The sequence below is a fragment of the Aquarana catesbeiana genome, linkage group LG03, assembly GCF_042186555.1.
Source record: "Aquarana catesbeiana isolate 2022-GZ linkage group LG03, ASM4218655v1, whole genome shotgun sequence".
Classification (NCBI taxonomy): Eukaryota; Metazoa; Chordata; class Amphibia; order Anura; family Ranidae; genus Aquarana; species Aquarana catesbeiana.
Genome location: NC_133326.1, coordinates 41,516,744 through 41,533,241, shown reverse-complemented (window position 1 = coordinate 41,533,241; position 16,498 = coordinate 41,516,744).

Here is a 16,498-nt window from a genome sequence, read left to right as displayed (position 1 = left end):
GTAAACCTAAATTAAAGATATATATCATTTCCTTAGTTACTTTTGTAGGTATTTAAATGATTTATACCTACTATACATATTGTTTACAAGTAGAGTGTATATAGGTCAAATAAATTCTGATAATGAGCTTTAATCGTAAGGTGGAGAAAAGGAAAGAGAAAGAAGAAAAAGGGTTGAAAGGTAGAGGTATGGTCCACAAGGTTGTCCCGCACGTCAGTTTATTATTCTTTTTAGTTCTCTTTGAAGCCTTAGAATGGGTGTCTCTGTAAGTCATTTAATCTGTTACCATGGCAACAGGACAGAGTCATTGAAGTTTGACAGGAACTGTTGTTTTATCCAAGGATGCCAAAGTTTTTCAAATTTTGGAATTTGATTTTGATCGATGGCTACCATCTTAGCGTGGGACATTGTATTATTCATTCTGTGAATTGTTTCTGCTAGTACCAATGTAGGAGATTTCCATGCCTTGGCCACTGTTTGTTTTGCAGCCGTTATTAGTTGGATCATAAGTTTGAATTGAGAGAGTGTTAACCATTCCGGTTTTAGATTAAGTAAAGTTAAATATGGATCTGGTTGTATTATTTTTTAAAATATTTTAGATGCAATCACGAAGACTTCCTTCCAGAAGGTTTGGATTACTGGGCACGTCCACCATATGTGTAAATATGTGCCTATTTCTGGGCATCCTCGAAAACAAAGAGCTGAGGTATTAGGTGAATATTTTGCCACTCTAGCGGGTACAAGGTACCAGCGAGTTAGGACTTTATAATTTGTCTCCAGTGCTAAGATGTTGGGTGAAGATGACTTAGATGTGAGCCATATGTTAGACCAGTCCGTGTCTTCTAAAGTTCGTCCCAGGTCCTCCTCCCACCTCTGAACGTAAGAGGGTCTATTAAGATTTGCTACTCCATATAATTGATTATAAAGTGATGAAATTGTACCTTTAGCAAATGGATCTTTTTTACAGATTGATTCAAAAATGGATAATTGGGATAATGGCGTATCCCCCTTTAGGAATGGTGTATAGAAATTTTTGATTTGGAGATATCTAAATATCTCAGAGTTTGGTAGATCATATTTTTCTCTAAGCGATGGGAATGAAAGGAATGATTTAGATGCTATGAAGTCATTTAGTGTCTGAATGCCTGATGTTGTCCAAGCTTTAAAAGAATTTGGGTAGATCCATGCCGGATAAAAGGCCGGATTTCTGATAAAAGAAAGGAGAGGATTGTGTGGAGATTGTAACTGATATTTGGTTTTTAGTTTATCCCAGAGAGATAAGAAGTGTTTAGTTATGGGATTATGAATTTTAAAGCGGTCTTTAGGATCAAGCCATAATAAATTTGATATTAATAGAGGGTCATTTTCTGAAGCCTCTATAAATACCCATAATGGGATTTCCTGTTTTGCATGGTATTTGGACAGACTGGCCAAATGTGCTGCTCTGTAGTAGTTAGTAAAATTAGGGTATCCCAGGCCTCCTTTATTTTTGGGAAGATGTAGTGTGTGTATAGGTATACGTGGTTTAGAAGAGCCCCATATAAACGAAGTTGCTCTTTTTTGTACTATTCTCAAAAAATAGGAAGGAATTGGAATAGGGAGGACTCTGAATAGATAAAGCAATTTGGGTAGAATAGTCATTTTGATTGCATTAATCTTCCCTATCCAGGATAAAGGAAGTTGCGACCATTGTTTTATTAGATTTGTGATCTGTCTTAATACAGGAGGATAATTGGTTGAGAATAAGTCAGAATGAGATGCTGTTAAATGAATTCCAAGATATGGGATTGATTTTTCTGCCCATGTGAATGGGAGTGCAGCCCTAGCCGGGATCAATTCCATGTTTGTGAGTGAAATATTAAGCATTAGGCATTTCTTAGGATTAATCATAAGGCCGGATAGGGCTGCAAATCCATCAAGAGCTGGTATTAAGTTAGGACCAGAGACCTGTGGTGATGATAGAAAAAGTAATATATCGTCTGCAAATATACATAATTTGTGTGTAATACCTCCTACTTCAATGCCAGTTATAGTTTGGTTTGTTCTGATGTATTGGGCCATGGGTTCGAGTATAAGGGCAAATAATAAGGGAGATAATGGGCAACCCTGTCGGGTACCTCTTTCGATATTAAAGGCTTCAGATTTGTATCCAGCATATTTTATATAGGCTTTGGGTTTATTATATAATGCTTTGATCCATGTTAAAAAGTGGGGTCCAAAACCCCATTTTTGTAATGAATATTGCATATATTGCCAGGATACTGTGTCAAATCCCCTCTTAATATCGAGAGATAGAAAACATAAAGGGATTTTCCGTTTTTTAGCAATATGTGCCAATAACACTGCCCTGCGTATATTATCGCCTGCCTGTCTATTTGGCATGAAGCCTACTTGATCTCTATGTATTAATTTTCCTATAATGCTATTGAGGCGTTTTGCTATTATTTTTGCTAATAATTTAATATCGAGGTTTAACAGAGAGATAGGCCGATAATTCACACAGGAAGTATCATCAGAAAGGGGTTTTGGGATCATACAAACAATTGCCATTAGTGTTTCTTGCCGAAAAGAATGTCCATCTAGAAGTTTGTTAAAAGTTTCAGTGAGAATGGGAGAGAGTATTTCTGAGAATGTTTTATAGTATAAAGCCGAGTAGCCGTCTGGGCCTGGTCTTTTGTTAAGTTTTAGGTCTTTTATGGCGTTAGCAACTTCATCTATAGTTATAGGCTCATCCAAACTGCTTTTTTGATTCTGAGATAACTCAGGTAAGGTTATTTTTGAGAAGAAGGATTCAGCCTCTGTAGGATTAAATTCATTGTTTGTCTTGTATAAAGTTGCGAGATGTGAGTGAAATTTATGGACTATTTTAACTGGATTACAAGTGTAAACATTTTTTGATAATTTCAAACGTATTGGTTTGAAAGATTTGTTAGTTGAATTTAATGCCCAAGCCAAATATGTACCTGGTTTGTTTGTATTCATGTAGAAATTGTGTTTGGAGCGTTTGAGGGATTTATCAACTGACTCAGTGAGAAATAGATCGTATTCCAATCTAGATTTTTCCAGATGAGATTTTGTACTCTGAGATGGATTATCTTGAAATGATATGTAGGCTGCATTAAAATTGAGTTCTAGTTTTTTTGCTAGATTTTTGCGTTCCCGTTTAAATAGTGCCATTTGTCTTTGTATTGTACCACGCAAGACAGGCTTATGATCTTCCCACAGTGTTATTGGGGAGATGTCTGTTGTATTATTAATTGATATGTATTCCTTTAAAGCTTGTTCAATGGCCATCTGATGTAGTGGGTGTTTGAGCATTATGTCCGGTAAGTACCACGTTGGGTCATGCGCTTTTGGTATGGCTGAGGCTATAGTAGTGTATACTGCATTATGGTCAGACCACGGAATCGGAATTATATCTGATGCAATAATTTCTGGTATCATTCCTATTGTTAGAAAAATATGATCTATTCTGGTGAAGGTTTGATGAGGGTGCGAGAAATAAGTGAATTTCTTTTTCATTGGGTTACTTTCTCTCCACGAATCTACCAGATTGTATTTGGAAAGAAGTTGAGAAAAAGGTAATCTAGAGGTTATTTTGGATGGTGTAAAAGGTGATTTATCTAGAAATGGGAGGAGGACCTGGTTCGAATCCCCACACATTATCACTGTTCCTATTTTTTGTGTATTAATCACTTGTAATATATGTGAGAGGAATGGTGTAGGTTGTTTGTTAGGAGCGTAGTAGGAAATCACCGTGATTGCTGTATCCACTATATATACCCATGAGTATCAGGTATCTACCTTCTGGGTCTTTAATTTCTGATGATAAGGTGAATGGTGTGGATCGGTGAAATGCAATTAGAGTTCCCCTTTGCTTGGTACAGGCAGAAGCCGTGTAAATTTGTTGATAAAAGGAGAAATATATTTTGGAGTAGAATCTTTGGTGAAGTGTGTTTCTTGGAGGCATACTATGTGAGCCTTTTTGTTATGGAAAGTACGGAAGGCTTTGGTCCTTTTTTGAGGGACATTTATTCCCTGAACATTCAGGGAAAGTATATTCAGTGGTGCCATGGCAATAGATCAAATAGTTTTGACTTACTTTTTGTTATGCAGAGCTGACTGCGCAGATCAACCTGTGTGGACTGAAGAGATGAATAGATAGAAAAGAAACCAGTGAATTCTGGAGTAAAGAGTAAACAAAAAACATATGAGATTAGATGATACATTGTATAAATTATTTTTTGCAAGTAATCACAATTTACCCGTGAAAGAGAATAAATATCTCTCTCAGGGGAATAAGTGCCTTCGTCACACTCCCACATAATATGGTTGGGAGAATGAGGAGGGCTAATGGGGGTACACGGATCTTCCGCTTACAGGAGAGAAGTGCTATGTCAAAAGACATCAAAATGATGTTTCATTAATTGGAGTGCAGAATATAGTTTTTGTTGAAATTATTTATTCCAGGGTGGTTGTATATGGTTAGTCTTGCCCTAGGCTAAATAATTCAGTTAGAAAGGTACTGTTAATAACTTTGGTATTGATGAAGATAGTTTGAATTATTTTGGGATTTTAACCCTTTTAGAGTAAACAATTACATATTTTATTCATATGTAACTGTTTAGATATGTTAACTCATAAAATTGAGGTTGTATTGCTTCAGATTAGAATAAACAAAAACATAATTCTAGGAACTAGTTAGGTAATAATATATTTGTTTTAAGAAAAGAAAGAAAAAGCTTCCATTACTTCTGGATTATTGAACATATTTGTCCTAAAAAGTAATAAATCTATTGTTATTACCTGATAATATATAACTGAACAAGAATTTCCTTATTTCACTTATATATTCTAAGGCTATATGAATCAGAAGTAATAAGAAATATAACTGGAATGTAACATGATCCCACACAGTGTGTGACTATCAGAATGCAGTTACATTCAGTTATAAATACAGGTTTTTTTTTATAGAGAACCATCTCTTAGTATAATAAATGAAGAGATATCAGGAATTAGGATGTCAGTCCATTGAATCTTCTTGGTCCATGGATGATGTGGCATAACGGCCTCTTTTGTGAGAATGATGATTCCCATTTTGTTCTGAAATTTGAGTGCTGCCTGAAGGTGAAGATGATGCCATTCTTCTGCGTGTGGGAGTGTTGCTGCTTGTGGGTTCTGTCAGATTTAATTTTAAAAGGGTTTGTTGTAGTTCATCTGCTGATCTGCTTCTGTAAATTGTACCTTGGTAGTTAAATCTGACTGAAAAGGGGAAGCCCCATTGATACATAATGTTGTGGCGTTGCAGTTCCATTAGTTGGGGTTTCATGGATCGTCTTTTAGTAATAGTAAGTTGGGATAGGTCAGCAAAAATGTGATAATCGTGTCCTTGAAAATTAAGTTCCTTTTTTTCTCTTGCAGCAATTAGATTTGTTCTTTCGTTCTGTAATAATGAAATTTTGTGATTATATCACGTGGGGGTCCATCTTTCTTTTTGGCTGTGAGGGCTCTGTGTACTCTGTCCAGTTCTAAACGTTCAATAGGGATATCTGGCTTTAGTTCTTGTAATAGAGCAGTAATAGTAGATTGCAGGTCTGTCACAGTTTCAGGTATTCCCCTTATGCGCAAGTTTGAACGTCTGGCTCTATTTTCGTAATCTTCGAGCTTAGTTTGAAGTATTAAATTCTCTTCTTTTAATTGTTCCAATTCTGTTATATTTACTTGGGTTGTAATTTCAATTTCATCCATTTTTATTTCTAAGGCTGCGGTGCGGTTTCCCAGCTCTCTTATTTCTTTGGTTAGGCTTTTTGTTATTTGGTCTGAGGTTTGTTTTAAAGCCTTATGAAGCATCTTTTCAAATTGTAATAATATTACTGGGGATGCTGAGGAGGCTTGTGGAGAAGTTTGTGAGAGGATTTGTTCTGTATCTGACTCAAATGGAGAGTCTTGCTGTGACATTTTCTGTCTGTGAGAGCGCCCTGATGCTGTATCTTGTGAGGTGACTGGAGCTGCTTTAGTTGCAGTGAGTGCCTGTGAGCTCTTTGTGAGGTGATTTTTATTTCTGCCACGGTTTCCTCCCAGTACCATATTTCCTGCCCAAACTTTCACAGTTCGTTCCCTGGGGCAAAAAGGTTCAAATGGATACCTTTTGAGCCTGCAGGCTCTGCTTTGTCCTTCTCTTCTCTCCTCAGCGGTGCGGAGCTCTAACAATGCATTTCTGCTCTGCTAGGCTCCGCCCATCTCCCTCGTTCGGATGACTTATTTTTCAAGCTTAAAGAGCAACTCCACTTTTGTTGAGAACCCCCCCCTCCGGGTGGTCTATGTACATTTTAACAAACTTTCTTGCAGAGTCCTACCTTTTGTTATTATGAAGAAACCCCTGCATGTTCCTTTGTGCCCATGTGGGAAAGTGAATCTAATGGGAGTGGTTTCATAATTATCAATCAGCTGCAGCAGCTGCAGGGCATTAATGAGAAAAGCAGCTGTGCCTGCATCCCTTTAGACATAATTTCCTATTGGGAGTATCTCACCAAAAATAACATTTTTGTTACAGGGGATGCCAAAATCTGACTTGTATCTTAATGCAGACTTCTGGAAAAATCAGTGAGCCAATAACACAAGCAGGAAAATATGTTTTTGGGAGTGTTCTGTACACATTCTGTGTACACAACCCCTCCAGTTGGCCATATTGCAATTCATTTTCAGAAAATTACAGCGGCTGCAGATTGAAAAGGAAAGGTAGTTTTTAAAAACATTCAATTACAATATGACTTGTGTCGCAATTGTATACATTGTTTTTTATTTATTTCCTATATTTTTCCCCCACGGATGTGGAGTTACCCTTTAAATGAAAACTAGAACATGCTGATTAGGGAGGGACACATTCAAAAATAAATGAATGTTTTATGCTTCCAAGCATACTTGGAAGCACGCTTACTGAAGCGTGTAGGCCATAGAATTAACTGGTGCAATTGACCCAACTTCTTTAATGGATAATATAGTTTGAAATAAACATTGCTAAGCCACAGTTTGTTTCACAGCATTAGGGATACACCATTAACCCCTTTTGAAGAGCGTTCCATCAGTTATTAAGTAAAACCCCACAATCTCTTTGCAGAAACACCTTGGCCCTGGAGGGGAAAACTATAAGGACCTGGGGGCAGAGGCGGCTCTAGACTTTGTGAGGCCTTAGGCAAAACTTAGACATGAGGCCCCACTGTATTATGAACTGTATTAGGAGGGTACAGTATAGGGGAGTGGACAGTACAGGGGGTAGGTAAGTGGGCATAATAAAGATATATTTTCCTCAAGCAGAGCTGCAAGAAGGAAAGAAAGAAAGAAAGAAAGAAAGAAAGAAAGAAAGAAAGAAAGAAAGAAAGAAAGAAAGAAAGAAAGAAAGAAAGAAAGAAAGAAAGAAAGAAAGAGAAAGAAGGAAGGAAAGAAGGAAGGAAAGAAGGAAGGAAAGAAAGAGAAGGAAAGATAGAAAGATGGAAAGAAAGAAAGATGGAAAGAAAGATGGAAGGAAAGAAAGACAAAGAAAGACAGATGGACAGGAAAGAAAGACAGATGGAAGGAAAGAAAGAAAGAAAGAAGGAAAGAAAGAAAGAAAGAAAGAAGGAAAGAAAGAAAGATAGATGGAAGGAAAGAAAGAGAAAGAAAGACAGATGGAAGGAAAGAAAGAGAAAGAAAGAAAGAGAGGGGGATGGAGGAAGAAGGAAGGAAAGAAAGATGGACAGGAAAGAAAGAAAGAAAGAAAGATGGACAGGAAAGAAAGAAAGATGGACAGGAAAGAAAGAAAGAAAGAAAGATGGACAGGAAAGAAAGAAAGAAAGAAAGATGGACAGGAAAGAAAGAAAGATGGACAGGAAAGAAAGAAAGAAAGAGAAAGAAAGAGAGGGGGATGGAGGAAGAAGGAAGGAAAGAGAAAAAGAAAGAATGACAAAAAGAATGGAAATAAAGGAATAAAGAAAGAAAGAAAGAGAGGGGGATGGAGAAAGAAGGAAGGAAAGAAAGAAAGATGGACAGGAAAGAAAGAAAGAAAGAAAGATGGACAGGAAAGAAAGAAAGATGGACAGGAAAGAAAGAAAGAAAGAAAGATGGACAGGAAAGAAAGAAAGAAAGAAAGATGGACAGGAAAGAAAGAAAGAAAGAAAGATGGACAGGAAAGAAAGAAAGATGGACAGGAAAGAAAGAAAGAAAGAAAGAAAGGTGGACAGGAAAGAAAGAAAGAAAGAAAGATGGACAGGAAAGAAAGAAAGAAAGAAAGATGGACAGGAAAGAAAGAAAGATGGACAGGAAAGAAAGAAAGAAAGAAAGATGGACAGGAAAGAAAGAAAGAAAGAAAGATGGACAGGAAAGAAAGAAAGAAAGAAAGATGGACAGGAAAGAAAGAAAGATGGACAGGAAAGAAAGAAAGAAAGAAAGGTGGACAGGAAAGAAAGAAAGAAAGAAAGATGGACAGGAAAGAAAGAAAGAAAGAAAGATGGACAGGAAAGAAAGAAAGAAAGAGAAAGAAAGAGAGGGGGATGGAGGAAGAAGGAAGGAAAGAGAAAAAGAAAGAATGACAAAAAGAATGGAAATAAAGGAATAAAGAAAGAAAGAAAGAGAGGGGGATGGAGAAAGAAAGAAAGAAAGAAAGAGAAAGAAAGAAAGAAAGAAAGAAAGAAAGAAAGAAAGAAAGAAAGAAAGAAAGAAAGAAAGAAAGAAAGAAAGAAGGAAAGAAGGAAAGAAGGAAAGAAGGAAAGAAGGAAAGAAAGAAGGACAGGAAAGAAAGATGGACAGGAAAGAAAGATGGACAGGAAAGAAAGATGGACAGGAAAGAAAGATGGACAGGAAAGAAAAAGAAAGAAAGACAGATGGAAGGAAAGAAAGAGAAAGAAAGACAGATGGAAGGAAAGAAAGAGAAAGAAAGACAGATGGAAGGAAAGAAAGAGAAAGAAAGAGAGGGGGATGGAAGGAAGGAAGGAAAGAAAGAGAAAGAAAGACAGATGGAAGGAAGGAAAGAAAGAGAAAGAAAGACAGATGGAAGGAAGGAAGGAAAGAAAGAGAAAGAAAGACAGATGGAAGGAAGGAAGGAAAGAAAGAGAAAGAAAGACAGATGGAAGGAAGGAAGGAAGGGAAGGAAGAGCATCCCCTACATCAGTGTACTCACTGGGAGGCAGGAGGGATGGATGGATGGATGGATCAGACTCCCCTTGTCCTTTTCTCTTTGCTGGGCTTCAGTTTGAATCTTCCCGCTCACACATCCCCTTCTCTGAGGCAGAGCAGAGAACACTGCCGAGGAGAGTGGGCGGGGCAGACACAGGAGGAGAGGGCGGGAGGAGGAGGAGCAGAAGCTCTCTCTCCTCTTCTGTCTGGCTGTGCGAGCAGCAGGGGGAGGGGGGAGATCTGTCAGAGCAGGCTGTACACTGAGCGGCTCTCCCTCCCTCCCTGTGATCCGGAGATGTAGGTGAGCTCCGATCACACGTCTCACTCGCAGCCTGTTATCTCTCCCTGTAGCAGGGCGAGGGGACTCGGGACGGAGATCTCTGCTGCTGAATGAGGCGGCTCTCTAATTAGGTAAACAATCCAGCTGTGCGAGGCCCCTATGACTGCGAGGCCTGAGGCCACCGCCTATTTCGCCTAATTAGAGAGCCGCCTCTGCCTGGGGGTCCTAGTAGATGACAGGCTCACCAAGTTGCTGCAAGCAAGGCCAACAGAATATTGGCATGCATTAAAAAGGGGATTCGCTCCACGGATAAAATGATAATTCTCCCACTCTACAAGACTCTGGTCCTTCCACATCCTGAGTATGCCGTCCAGTTCTGGGCACCAGTCCTCAGGAATGATATGCTGGAACTGGAGAGAGTCCAGAGAAGAGCAACAAAACTGGGGCTGGAGGATCTCAGCTATGGGGCAAGACTACAAGCATTGAACGTATTCTCTCTAGAGAAGAGATGTTTGAGAGGGGATATGATCGCAATGTTCAAATACCATACTGGTGACCCTAGCATAGGGGAAAAACTTTTCAGTGAAAGGGAATTTAAAAAGACAAGTGGCTATTCACTGAAATTGGAAGAGAGGCGGTTTAACCGCAAACTGCGTAAAGGGTTCTTTACTGTCAGAACTGTAAGAATGTGAAATTCTCTACCACAAGCAGTGGTATCAGCAGGGAATGTTGATAGTTTAAAAAAAACTATTAGATGAGTACCTTAATGATCCAACATACAGGGATATACAATGTACTATTAACATAAACACAAGTACACTCACACACCACAGGTTGAACTGGATGGACTGGTGTCTTTTTTCAGCCTTACCAACTATGTAACTATGTAATGTTTCAAAGTAGAGTTCTTATTGCATTTCATCAATTATTATTACTTCCTGGGGAATCCAAAAGCAAACTCAATCCATAGGTCGTAAATGACTGCTTTTGAAAAATGTTTAACAACTCAGGAGAGGATTCATGACTACCCATCCCAGCTAGACATTAAAAAATAAAATCTAATCATGGTAATGCTACAAAAAATGCTAAATTCTCTCTTCACATCTACCTGGGGTTGTTTGATAATGAAATCCTGTAATCCCAACTAAGCTTTAGAAGAAGAGAAAAAAACAACGCCCTACACTACACGTTGGTAAAAATTAAACAGTTTTATCAAAGCCCATGGTTATACCCATAGTCCCTTAAATACACAACATGAGCATGAAAAACTCCATTCAGTAATTTGAAAAGCATTTATATCTCATACATGTTAAATTAGACCCTGTGATGCATAGATCCCTTAATCTTCACATAATATCTCAGCATGGCAACCCCACCCTGCTCTGGCCATTCTAACACACCCTTGTAGAAAAGCTCTAAAAGCTCACATACATATCATATTTTCTATTTGATTGTGTTAATGCATGTGACCACACTGAGCCATGCTACATAATAATTATGCTTTATAATTGGGGCTGTGTATCCCATCGACTGCTGTGAATCCAATGAGCCAATTAATTAGTCATATGAAGACCTTTTATATTATAGAGATGGTAGGGCACACTTATACTAATGATACAACTAGCATTCTTAATGGCACAATGCCCCGTCTCAGAGCACAGGATCTAATACCGCGTACAATGGACAAGACACCTCTTGGCTTAATGTTTCATCGCACTCTATTTAAAGTCATTATTGTGTCAGTAATATAGGGTAATGTTATTTTGTTTCATTAAAAAAAATCACATCTATAAGCTAGTATTATGGTCATTTGAGCAAATTATAAAATTTATATTAAAAATGAGAAGATGCTATACATTTAAAACAATCCATTTGCCATTTCCAAATGTAAAGGTTCAGTCAGTTTGTAATTCCACATAATGAATGCATAAATATAGAAAGCACTTGTAGGTATAACCTAGCTAGAAATGTGAAAAGTGTACAGATGGGAGTCTATATACTGTAGATATATATGAACATGTATTGTATAGAAAAGGGTTCATCAACTCAAGTAGGAGATGCTCACACTATGATTTTAAATTAAAAAGAAAAGAAAAAAAACTCTGACTGATCTTACTCTTAGAACAGGGTCATATAAGACATTTTGTCAAATTAAATTTTGCATGTTTATAATTTAAAAAAAAAAGTGTAAACTGAAAATCACTGCTTATTATCATTGTCATCATTATCAGCATGAAGTGATAAATACTTTGATCTTGACAAATATGTAGTGTTTTATAGTAAAATATAATCAACTCTGGTTGGTTTACATGCATGAAAAGCTCTGGTGTGACTCCATATTTAAAACAAACCTGTTATGTCATTCAGGGCCAAGTAACAGGCTCTCTTTGAAGCCCACCTTCACAGCAGCACATATGCACCTTTATTTCCTTCTTAGCACTCCAGTTAGCACACAGTGCTACTGCTCTTGCAAAGTGCACAGTCTATTTGCCTTTAGTAAATCAACCCCATTGACTATTCTTCCCCTTATGTTGCTAGCATTAGTATATAGTGCTTACTCTCATAGAAGACATTGAGATTGAGTTCTTCCCCAGTGGATTGCCCTGTAGCCAGGGACATACAGTATTCTCAGCAGTGGTGGCCTGTCCATTAGGGGTGCACGGGCACTGCCCCCCTGCCCATCCATGCGTCCGGCCCCCTAATCTACATGCAGGGCGCTGGATGCATGGATTTCAATGTGGGGTGTGTTTTTTTTTTTTTAAGAACGTGAATAAATTTAAAAGAGTAAACAAAAGTCCTGGATGGCGTAACTCCAATGTAAAAATGCATATAAAAGCGAAGGAGAAGGCCTTAAAAAAAAACAAGGTTGCAGGATCATCATCAGCCATCAGACTTTATAAAGAATGCAACAAGAAATGTTAGGGTGCAATAAGGACGGCTAAGATAGAACATGAAAGACACATAGCGGAGGAGAACAAAAAAAATCCCAAGAAATTCTTTAAGTATGTAAACAGTAAAAAATGGAGGACAGACCGTATTGGCCCCATAAAGAATAAGGAAGGACATCTGGTTACAAAGGATGGGGAGATGGAGAAGGAATTGAATTTATTCTTCTCCTCAGTCTTCACGAGGGAATCGGGGGGCTTCAGTAACCAAAACTGCAGTGTTTATCCTAATGACACATCACAGGAAGCACCCCCATGGTTAACAGAGGACAGAATTACAATTAGACTTGGGAAGCTTAACATTAGTAAATCACCGGGACCAGATGGCTTGCACCCGAGGGTACTTGGGGAACTCAGTCAAGTAATTGCCAGACCATTGTTCCTAATTTTTACTGACAGTCTACTGACTGGAATGGTACCAGCTGATTGGAGAAAAGCCAATGTAGCACCAATATTTAAAAAGGGCCCAAAATACATCCCTGGGAATTACAGGCCAGTTAGCCTAACATCAATAGTATGTTAACTCTTGGAGGGGATGATAAGGGACTATATACAAGATTTTAGTAATGAGAATGGTATCATTAGCAGTAATCAGCATGGATTCATGAATAATCGTTCTTGCCAAACCAATCTATTAACCTTCTATGAGGAGGTGAGTTGCCATCTAGATAAAGGAAGGCCCGTAGACGTGGTGTATCTGGATTTTGCAAAAGCATTTGACACAGTTCCCCAAAAACGTTTACTGTACAAAATAAGGTCCGCTGGCATGGACCATAGGGTGAGTACATGGATTTAAAACTGGCTACAAGGGCGAGTTCAGAGGGTGGTGATAAATGGGGAGTACTCAGAATGGTCAGGGGTGGGTAGTGGGGTTCCCCAGGGTTCTGTGCTGGGACCAATCCTATTTAATTTGTTCATAAACGTTCTGGAGGATGGGATAAACAGTTCAATCTCTGTATTTGCAGACGATACTAAGCTAAGCAGGGCAATAACTTCTCAGCAGGATGTGGAAACCTTGCAAAAAGACCTCAACCTCACTTACTATGTAACTATGTAACTATGTAGTTATGAGGAAAGGTTGGGAGCACTGAACTTATTCTCTCTGGAGAAGAGATGCTTGAGTGGGGATATGATTTCAATATACAGATACCATACTGGTGACCCCACAATAGGGATAAAACTTTTTCGCAGAAGGGAGTTTAACAAGACTCACGGCCACTCATTAAAATTAGAAGAAAAGAGGTTTCTCCTTAAACTACGTAGAGGGTTCTTTACTGTAATGCCCCATACACACGGTCGGACTTTGTTCGGACATTCCGACAACAAAATCCTTGGATTTTTTCCGACGGATGTTGGCTCAAACTTGATTTGCCTACACACGGTCGCACAAAGTTGTCGGAATTTCCGATCGCCAAGAACGCGGTGACGTCAAGCACGTATGACGAGACTAGAAAAGGGCAGTTCAGAACCAAGCGCGGCACCCTTTGGGCTCCTTTTGCTAATCTCGTGTTAGTAAAAGTTTGGTGAGAGACGATTCGCGCTTTTTCAGACTCGTGGCTTTCAGATCGTTTTCTGACGTTCAGTTTGTGCTTGTGGGTTTGTATCTGCTCTTCAGTGCGTGCAGTCAGTTCGTATTGGAGTTTTCTGTGCGATCTTGTCCGCTCGTTGCTGTTTTTCAGGTCGCTCTTCACAGGCCTTGCTGTTCTTCAGTGCGTTCTGTTACTTCGTTCTGAGCAGCCGACCGTTTTGTAGCCATGTTTCGTATGCGTACTCCTCGTAGAGTTCGTGCTGTGCGGGGGCTTGGTGTTGGGGTCCTGACCTTGACACAAGTCCAGTCCATGAACAGGGTGGGGAGGAGTTCATGGACCAAGAATTGGTTGCTTCAGCGTGACCAGTTCTGTCATATGCCTTTGCTCTGTGAGATCCGTGAGAATAATCCTGATGATTTCAGGAACTTTCTCAGGATGACGGACCCCGTATTTCACCGTTTGTTGGCTTCGCTGACCCCCTATATCAGCAGGCAGGATACCTGCATGAGGCAAGCCATCACTCCGGAGCAGAGGCTGGTCGCTACCTTGCGGTATTTGGCCACAGGGAGAAGTCTGCAGGACTTGAAGTTCTCGACAGGCATCTCCCCCCAGGCTCTGGGGATCATTATCCCAGAGACCTGTTCTGCCATCATACAGGTCCTACAGAAGGAGTATATGAAGGTAAGATTTTTATCCTTTTATATCACATTTTATTGTATTGAATGTTTGATAATATATTGTATTTCTTCCCTCATTCCATAATTACCATGATTGTAATATGCTGTGAATGTCCCCTTTGTTCTCATGCATGCTGGATTTTTATGTAATTATTATTTTAGGTCCTTCATACATATTTGCCCTTCAATAACCTCCCCAGCATGGTGTCTCCTGCCCTATATTCACCTCATGTAGTCACTTAACAATGTATTTTAGCAGCTCCATAGTAGTGCTTTACCCCAAACACCCCCTAAAATGTTTGGAAATGTTATTTTTGATTTAAATTCAGGCAGAGTGGCAGAGGCTTTTTTTGGTGGTGTCCCCAAATTTTTTGTAACCCTCCCTCCCCCAACTGCTAAGTCAGCTGATCCCAATTCTCTATCTTCAATCATCTATCTGCTGACTTTGCCAAACCCATACACACTATACCCATCTCTTTAGTGCTCAGATTTATGGATGAATTCCCCAAAGCATGTAGTGCAAGGGCCTGCCTGTATACTTTCCAATGGTACTGTTTAAAGTTCTTGTATCCTATTATGATCTTGATAGGTAATAGCAGAATGTCCAAATGTGCTCAAATGTGTACAGTGTGTATTTATATCTTTGTATTATGACACTTCTTACCTGTCCAGTGGGCTGCCAATAGTGTAACTAAGGAGGGGCTGTTCCAAGTAATACCCTGTATTTAGGCATTCATCTCTCAATGAAGTGAAGAGGGTTACCTGTCCAAGAGTTCCCCCCCCCCCTATAATGTTAGAAATGGCCCATGAGAGGGGGGGGGGGGAATATGATAGGTGTACCTTATACTTTGTTGTTGTTAAATTCCCCTTAATAAATGCTATCTGGAGGTTGACCCATAATGTTTGTGTCTAATCTGCTTGCCATGTTTCTGTGAAAAAATAGTAATGTTTATTGTTTTTTCCTCAACAGTTTCCTTCCACGCCACAGGAATGGCAGACTGTGGCCTCCCACTTTGCCCAGCGGTGGGACTTTCCTAACTGCGGAGGGGCAATTGATGGGAAACACGTCCACATCGTCCCACCACCCAACTCGGGGTCGTACTATTATAATTACAAGGGGTTTAATAGTATAGTGATGTTGGCGGTGGTGTCGGCTAATTACGACTTCTTGTATGTGGACGTGGGGAAGAATGGCCGGATGTCCGATGGTGGAGTCATCGCCCAGACGGAGTTCTACAGGCGTCTCCAGAATGGCAGCTTGGACTTGCCACCTCCAGAGGACAATGTTGAAGGTCTCCCATTTGTGTTCGTTGCTGATGAAGCATTTGCGCTGGGGGACCACCTGATGCGGCCATTCCCGATGAGGACCCTCACCCCGGAACAGAGGGTTTTTAATTACCGGCTGGCCAGAGCCCGAAGAGTGGTGGAGAACACATTTGGAATCCTGGCCAGCCGGTTCCGATTATTTATGACACCCATCCATATGGCGGAGTATAAACTGAACCATATAATACTTGCCTGCTGTGTTCTCCATAATTTTCTACAAAAACATTCAGCCAACTATGCTGGCTCAGTTGGGCCTGAGGCCGGAATCCCAAATACATCAACAATGACGGCACTTGAAAGCGGCCGTCCTGGCTTGCCCTCCCTGAATGCCCGTGATGTCCGGTTACGCTACCTGGAGTTCTTTGCGGGTAGGGGGGCTATCAATATGCCAGACAATCTGTGACACCTTTTTCAAATAAAAAACAACCAAAAGAAATTCTTGGTGGACATTTACTGCTTGTGTTTGTTTTAGCTGACCCTGACAGAAATGTGTTGAGTGCAGAAAATGTCGTGATTGGGTAACCTTATAAAAAACAGTGTTGGCTGGTACTTCCTAAATGCAAAAACACATTTCACTACAAGTGCACTTGCAAC